The sequence below is a fragment of the Lemur catta genome, chromosome 2 (assembly GCF_020740605.2).
Source record: "Lemur catta isolate mLemCat1 chromosome 2, mLemCat1.pri, whole genome shotgun sequence".
NCBI classification, from domain to species: domain Eukaryota; kingdom Metazoa; phylum Chordata; class Mammalia; order Primates; family Lemuridae; genus Lemur; species Lemur catta.
Window position 1 is genome coordinate 127,930,427 of NC_059129.1, and position 6,000 is coordinate 127,936,426.

At 33.5% G+C, this 6,000-nt stretch overlaps 1 protein-coding gene across 1 annotated transcript in view; it reads right to left on the reverse strand.

The window, feature by feature from the left end:
• HIVEP2 (HIVEP zinc finger 2) overlaps nt 1-3,464 on the reverse strand; it is a 76,873-nt gene extending 73,409 nt beyond the window's left edge. The window contains exon 1 of the mRNA XM_045544477.1: nt 3,336-3,464. The gene's annotated coding sequence lies outside the window, so the exon portion shown is untranslated. The remainder of the gene's footprint in view (nt 1-3,335) is intronic.
• Between the last annotated feature and the right edge of the window lie 2,536 nt (nt 3,465-6,000).

The window sequence follows — 6,000 nt, forward strand, 5'->3', positions numbered from 1 at the left end:
TAAATGAATGCATAAGTTATTGAATGAATGAATGAAGGGATGGCCAGGTGAAACACTTAAGAAACAAAGCAGGAAGAGTCAAGTAGAAGGGTAAAAGAATGTAAGAAAATAATTTTGGAGAAATGAAACCAAGTAACCCAAGAAGCTAACAGTAATAGGCTCCACCCACATAGGCTATAATGGCAAAGCAAGAAGTGGTCTTTGTAAGGACGGCATTAAGATTTCAACAGGCTAAGAGCGGATCCACAGTTTCACATCCGTTTGTAAATACTCAAACATAAATACCAGTAACTCTCTTTTCAGTCACCTTAAAACACAAAGGGCCCAAATGGAAGAACTGTATGCATCTGAAAAGCTATGAAAACAATCCTATATAAAAGAAAACATTTTGAAGACCATGACACACTAAGTTTATAAGGTCTCTTCTGAATTGTGTGTGATAGCAAGAGAAGTTATAGTAAACCCACAGATAACAGATAGCAGATCAAACTTGCACCCTTATGAAATCATTATAAGACCAGCTAAAATGTCTCCAAATAGAATGAATTAAAAGTTTTCCTCCCTTTTATTTTCCTAATTGGCAGAAGTAATTACAGGAAAAAACATTTACAAGCTTATTAGAAAAGAAAGGAGAGATGAATGAACAATGGGTCTGGGGAAATTATAAAATATACCAATTTCCATAGCAAATAGAATTAATGTATTTTGGACTTCCTAATTTAAAGTAAGATTTCAATAATTTCTGACTCCAAAAATTACTAACTGTAATAACTGTGTGAGTCTCAGGAAATTGATTCCTACTCTGAAACCCAAAATCCTCAAATAAATATGGGATTCTTAATTCTTACTTTTGAAAAAGATTAAGCACCTTCAGCACAGAATCTGGCTCACAGAACATGCCCAATGAATGTTAGTAACTTGCACCTTCTTTCTTAAGAAGAAATATCACTTACGTAATTCCTAAATAATTACAATCAATGTAATGAAAGAATATAAATCTGAGCACCCATGTGGTAAGAGGCCCAGATTCCAGTTAATATTACCTTAAAACAAATAACGTCAAGACCAGTCAAAGGCATCGGCTACTTGAAGGAAAATGGCAGGACTTGCAAAGCAACATTATTGGAAAGATAAAACAATTTGTATTTACCATCTTTTATAAGAAGTATCATAAAAGGAAGATCATTCTGATGGCAAAAATTTTCCTTTCTTACTACCAGTTTGCAGTAGGGGAAATTGGGCAAATTTTTAAAAGTTATAATTTGAAATCACTTGTGCTAATGTCCATGGCCAGTTCACCAATAAAGTCACTGACAGGTTGCTAATTATGTATTCCATACACATCAGGAAAAAAAACTTACCAATTCCATATGAAGTGCTTCCTTATCAAAAGAAGTATTTGGTTTAATTGAAAAAATATGCACATCTCTTTGAGTTAAGACCATATTGACAGGATGAAGAATCAGTCATGTGATTAATGAAATACAATTCTTGTTAAATTTAAACAATGGTTGCAAAGACTATTACCACTCTTAATCACCATCTTCAAAATCACTACTAGTTACTAAGCTCCTACTACTTGCCAGGTGTTTAATTGTCACAGAGCCTCATGAACTAAGTAACATTCTTATTTAATGCAAAACAATAATTGTTTTAAAGCACAGTGACCCCAATGAGCTGACTTAGCCAGAGGAGCCCAGAACTCACAGTGTGGTCATCAAGAATGCCATTTGCACTCAATACTCAGGCCATGTCCATTCTCAGGAGGCACTTAACAAAATAGTTTCTTGAACATAATGTAAATTAGATACCACCAATTGAAATTTAACTTTAACACTAGGGTACTTAGGGGAAAATTGTAAAAGCCAAGCTTGTGACTAGATGGAAAATTAAATGTGGCAAACAAACCCATTTAAGTTAGTGGTTCAGAGTATTATTTTTCATGTTCTAGCATCTATTACAGCTGTTGAAAAAATTAAGGCCTTGCTTGTGAAACCTTTTAACATCTCTCCTCCTGATGAGTTTTTCAACTAACTGTCTTTAATTATCCCAAAATTTTTCCAAATGGTGCCATGTGCCCAGACAATGAAAATTATTGGTTACAAATGAATATTGAATCATACATCTTACAGACAGAATGAAAAGATTCTCTGCAGTTTTTACACTTGATATTTCTACATTCATTGGATGCTCAAAAGCTACACTAGCAAATCAAGTTCCAAGCTAGTTACTTCAAGGGAGATTATTTTAGACAAGGGTAAGGGCAGTTATTGGTATTTCATAAACTATACAACGGTAGCACTGAAAAGCCACCTGAGATCATCATGTCTTAAGATGCTCACAGGTAAAGCAGACACTATTAGTTGGTTTGGTTTGGAAGTAGGCTCCCCAAATGATTAGACACTTTCTTCTCTTATTCATTATCATTCACTAGGTTTTAAAACAACTCGTTTATTCAGAGGGAAATTAAGTAACAAGCTGCACAATTTTAGAATCATGAATAAAATTTAGAATTTCAGAAATTCAAAACTTGTGGCCTAAATTAGGAATATAAACATTTTTCCAAACTTCCTGTTACTGTGCAAAGGGTTAATTAAAGCATGAGTTTGCTAGGATTCAAAAAAAAAATTACCAAGCCCTAAAATCAGTATCATTTAGACTTCTGATGCCAAAAATCTGTTTGACAGAGCAGGCTTTACTATACTGACATTTTAACAGTAGCCAAAGTCCTGTTCCCACTAAATTCTATCTTGGCAGCACCAATAATTTGCTGAAAGCCTGAACTCCTCCTGGTAATGAGTTCTCTACCTCAGAAGCTTTCCACAGCAACACAGGGCAACAAGAAGTTGAATCCAGCAGGTCCTCACTTAGGATTTCTATTCTTATCACAGAAACTAACATTTCTGTAAAATGAAAATGGTTTAATAAGGAGAGTTGCTAATTTACTCAAAATGTCCTGTACCTTAGATTTGAATCTGATAAAAGACAATATAATTACACATAAAAATTTCACTCAAAGTAAAATCTGATATTCCCACATTACCTCAAGATTACAACAAGCAAATCATCACTAAAATAGTAAATAAAAGGATCTGGCTTCAAACTATAAATGACAACATTTCCAAATCAAGATAAAATAAGGCTATTTCCAAAAATGCAGTAAAGACTTACAAATATTTTCACTTCAATAATATCCCAGATATCTATCATAGGTTTTGAGGACCTCAAATCATGACTGTCAAAATTTCACATAAAGCTTACTTAATATTGTGCTTGAGAAATCTTTCCAATGACTCTGAAACCAAACCACATAGAAAGCACTTGGCTCAACTTACCTAGTGGCTGAATGTTAAAGAACTGGTAAAAGAATATTCCAACCAAATCAGTTCACTTAATTTTTCAAGTAGATCTGATTACCATCGTCTTTTAAAAAATTCAAAGACTCCACCTAAAGAGGAAAAACAAACAAAGAATAGCATTTAAACCAGAGCACCATTATATGATCTATACATTAATAACAGAAAAATCAAATTAAAACTATTATGATATCTTTTCCTAAATTACTGCACAAATATAAAACAACAAAAACATCTAGCAACTAAATTAAATTTTCCAGTTTGGGATAAAAGGACTGTTCATGCATAGAGAAAATGATAAAATAATGCGGTACAGTGTGAGAACAGAAGACTTTATTTTCAGTACTGATTGGCACATGTAAATGGTGGCTACATGGTATCAGTTAGTGTATTACCATTAGAGATGAGGAAAAGATGCAAATGATTGCCTTGGAATCATACTCATTGTTTCTTCTAATTTACTGTGGCAATGAAAATTTGTAGGTCACAGTTCCCGAAAGCCATTGAGCCCTAGCTACATGCAATCTCTGTTGAGGAATATAAACTAATACCCAGATAGATCATTTAAACATAATAATGTTCAAAAAATCTTGGAGAGAATTCACTAGCATGAATTTCCAAATCATTCTGAGAATGTTATACTTTGTCTTCCCCAGAAAATGTTTATTCTACTAGAGACCTATATACAGCTTAATTTATAAATAATACCAGTTTATTCTATTCATTTTACCAATAGAAGCACCTTTCCTTAAGTTCAAACATTAAATTACTATCTCAACTCCAAGAGAAGGTTTGAGAGGAACCAAATGGTACCTCAACTGCAGAGAGCCTAAAATAAATGCTGGGGAACTAAGCAGAACAATGAGATAGAAAATTGGACAGCTTCTAGCTATGCCTGAATCAGGTCTTCCCAGGGTAGATTTAGTATGGTCAAGCATACTAATACTTTAAAAAGTCCCAGAACATCAAAGACAACCATATTTAAGTGAAAGTTGAAAAAGATACTCCAAAGCCATAATTACATAATTTTTTATTATGCCACTTGGGATAAGCCACCTACTGCCACTCTCCAAATTCCACTACACATATTTGTAAAATTGATAGTTAATCTCAGTATTAAAAAAGCTTGAAATAGATTTGTTGTTCAAAACCAAAGGACCAAAACAAAAATTTTGCTAACAATGGAGAAGACAAACAGTGGCAACTATATATACTAAGTAGAAATATGTAGCAGTCACGGAAAATATGTTTTCACTTCCATGAAAACCTATGTTTAGATTCTAGTCTTATTGCTATTAAAGAAACAGTTATCTGGGAATCTCATTTGGATATAGCCTCAAAATACTTCTTCAATAACAGAGATAAATATTCTTTATTCCAGTGTTCTTGCCATAAGTATGACAAAGTGAATGACAAATGGTTTGGTTATTTTAAATTATACTGAATCAACAGATACATTCGCCTAAACAATAAACTGCAAAACAGATCAATACATGCATTTTTCACATTTGAATATCTAGAGCTGGGAAAATATTTCTGTACTTTTCTTGGCATTTTATGGAAAAGTTACAAAGGCTCTGTCAAATAATGTTTGGTAGCTAGCTTCATAATATCATTTCTGAATACTTGCCAGGATGGTTTTGTGCAGAAGCTAGCACAAACAACTTTTCTCTCTGTTAATCACTTTCCAAGGAAGAGGTAGAGCACTTTCCTCATGATGCAGAATAAACCTAAAGATTTTTTAAAATCCTCCCTCATCGATTTTTCAATGTAGAATGGGAAACTGACCTATGTGAAAGTCTAGAGTTCAGGCCTTGTTTTCTACTGTTTCCTAAAATTATGTAATTCTTGCCTCCTAAGAGCTCTTAAATTTCCAGAAGGTAGACAGTCATTAAGCCAATGTGTTAAGTCCCAGAACATCAAACACAACCATATTCAAGTGAAAGTTCAAAAACATTCCAAAGCCATAAATACATAATTTTTTTAATTGTGCAATTTGGGATTAGCCACACACTGCCACTCTCCAAATAATACTACACACATTTGTCAAATTGATAGTTAATCTCAGTATTAAAAAAGGTTGAAACAGATTTGTTATTCACTAGTATTAGTGAATCCATTTTCACCTATCTTGCAGCAAGTATGTGCTCTTTTCTATCTAACTATGGTAGTATGAGTAGTCGGTGATTTCAGATTACTTAGGAGTTTTTCAGTGTTTATAGAGTACCTAAAAGAAGTCGTATGGGCACCTTATATCAAAGTTCAAAAGCAGTAAGTACAAAATCATCCATAAGGATGATTCAGTTAAATGACTGCTACTGATTACCACAGAAGACAGAGATCTGTCACCTTTATAATAGGTAAGCCTCATGTGTACAAACCACAATACAACATTGCTTTAGAAATGTTCATTTCCTTTAAAATGAACAGTGACACCTGACACATAATGGTAGATTGTCTACAATCTCTACACCACACAGGAGTGCCAACACCTAAAATAATTTCATAACCTTATAAAAGTAGTTGAGTCAAAACTTCCTTACCTTTAATTTGTTTTTATTGCCTGCCTCACCACTTTTTTGAGGGGAGAGGGGACCTCAGTCAGTAGTATTATGGCTCCATCAGAAAATCTAAATACATCTGA